Source organism: Anoplophora glabripennis, unplaced genomic scaffold (genome assembly GCF_000390285.2).
Source record: "Anoplophora glabripennis isolate ALB-LARVAE unplaced genomic scaffold, Agla_2.0 scaffold621, whole genome shotgun sequence".
In the NCBI taxonomy this organism is placed as follows: domain Eukaryota; kingdom Metazoa; phylum Arthropoda; class Insecta; order Coleoptera; family Cerambycidae; genus Anoplophora; species Anoplophora glabripennis.
The window spans coordinates 76581-79203 of NW_019416712.1; positions in this window are offsets into that span (position 1 = coordinate 76581).

Below are 2623 nucleotides of genomic sequence, written 5' to 3' on the forward strand. Positions count from 1 at the left end.
TTCGTTTTACATGGAAAAAGCTAAAGTTTGTTGACCAGTGTAATTAAACAAACCCATGGGTTTCACCTTCTGCACAATATTATATAATTTTATATTGGTTCATTTAAAAAATAAAAATGTCAATTAGTTTAACCCAGAAGCCTTCTTATTCTCGCACTTATCGCAAATATTTGTGTGCTGATAAACAAGTTCAAATTTTTAATTTGCTATTCTAGGTCTAAATTCCACTAACTAATGGCAATGTAGGCAATTGGACACTAAAATAAATAATTAAAAATAAATAATATTTACCTATTACCTAACGCCTCTGGCCCTCTACCAACTGTGACCAAAACTAACGTGTATTGACTCCAACTCCGACTGTACTAACAATTAAGATAAGGGGTACATGATTGTAAAAATTTTTTTGAAGAGGTTCGGAAGAAAAGAAATCGAATACCATTGAAAGTAATAGGTACACGATGTCAGCAACTTTCCGAAATCCGTTACCAAATTTTAGTACTTGGTTAATGTAAATATGTATTTGTGTACTAAATTCTTGTCGTGGTTTGAATAATGATTCCAGTCCAGTACAAACGATACCAGTAACTTATATCTACAACTGTCAACTTACCAAAATCTAATACTGCATTTTAGTACTTGATTTCAATACTTATTTTAGTAATGATTTCAGTCCAGTGAACAGAAGGCAAATTCTATTTATTGACGCAAGTGGCTATCTCCACTTCCACTTTGCTAATTAATAACTAAACCTGCGTAAACAACCAGTTTTTAGAGATTAGTAGAGTCAATTTGAAAGTATGAAAAATGTCCTCAAAGTAACTTACATTCACAGGCATCTTCCATATTCTTTTGTTGGGAATATTTTAAAATGTGAATTAAGACATTTAATAATGTCACACAATATGCTTCTTCTAAAGTAATAGCACTATTTCATTATAAAAGTTGCAACTAAAATAATCGGTCAAACTTTAATGGCGGAATCTACATTACAAATCAACAAAAAAGTAGCTATAAATAACTGCGTGTTCATTTCGTAGGTCCAAAAGAAAAAATAGTAATTTTCGTTAATAATTTTGTTGTTCTTTTTCAAGCTATTTCAAATTTAACTGAAGTAAAAATGGAAGCTTCCTAAAAATGTTTTATTACGGTTTGTTGCCACAATGCATCGTTTTCAAGATAAATGATTAAAAATCGTGTCTAGTTAATTATTGTTAAATGTAGCAGAGATTAATTTTTAAATAAAAATTTAAATAAAAATCAAGTAGCCATACTTACTTTTATGAAAAAAAAGTGTGAACATATTTTCATTAATTTGAAACATCCTGTACATCGAAAACAAAGCATTTCCGGATACATGCTTCTAGGTAGTATTTTCGCGAATCTATGTCGTAGAATCCGCCATTAATGTTTATTCAAACATTTTAGTTACTGTTTGTATACAGGGTGTCCGTTTTTTGAGCCGCAACTTTGAGGCCCCGACTTGAAATACAAGGTGCAAATTATACTGAATTTCCGGAAGTTAATGACAAATAACGTGCCCAAAATATATGAATTTCCCACAAAAAGGTATCCTATACTGCAAAAAATTGTCGTGTAAATTAAATATTTGTGTGTAGTTCACACAAGATGTGTAAAATTTTCTTGTTAATACACCACTACAAAAAATTAAGGGAGTAAAAATATTTCATAAACTTTTTACATCTGAAAGGCTGTATCTTAGTGAAAATTTTGATGAAAAATGATCGTCTCTAGTTTCAAGATCTTTTGACAAAAAACTTTTTCGAGCTACGATCATCGAGGAATCAAGATCCATCCAGAAAAAAAATTTCAATTTTTTTTTTTGGACTGTCCACGGAAAATTTTGTTGAACTCAATCAATATAGAGGTTAGTTAGCTTGTTTAATCAGCTTCAATTTGCTTTTTGAAAGGTTTCTATTCAAAAATTACTATTCCGGTTTTTCAGAAAATTTGTATGTTCAATCACGTTGTTTTAACTTCAGCAATAAATAAAAAGTAAAATAAAACAAATAATAATATAATAATAAAAATATTTTTAAATGATATGTTGATATGTTTCAAACTAAAGCATGAATATGTTTACGTCACACGCTGTTCGAACTGCATTTTTCATATTACATCACATTATTTCGGTAATTACAAAAAGAAGGTCTCCATTTCGTCTAGAAGTATAAACCATATATTCATACAACATAGAGAATGATTCCATTACATATTTTGCAATAAATCGACATAACAGTAACAAAATAATTTTGTTGACAAAATCCCTTTTCGCTCAGTTAAACTCAAACATAATTCAGGAAGTTTTAGAACCTTATAGACGAGGTACAGAAAACTTTTGCAATATCTTACAAAATGTTATCGGAAATATTCTTGGAAAATCTCCGAAATGTAATTATTAGAATCTGCAGCAGAAGTTCATATTCTCTTACCTTCCCCAATTTATAGGTTAAAATTTGAAACTGAACTACTTCCGCCTAACATTTCAATTTCGAACTAATATTAAGATCTTCAAGATATAAGAAGAAAATTTCATAGTTCACTTTCATCGGATTTAACATCAGAATAACATATATGATGTTTTTTAACAATAATAATAATT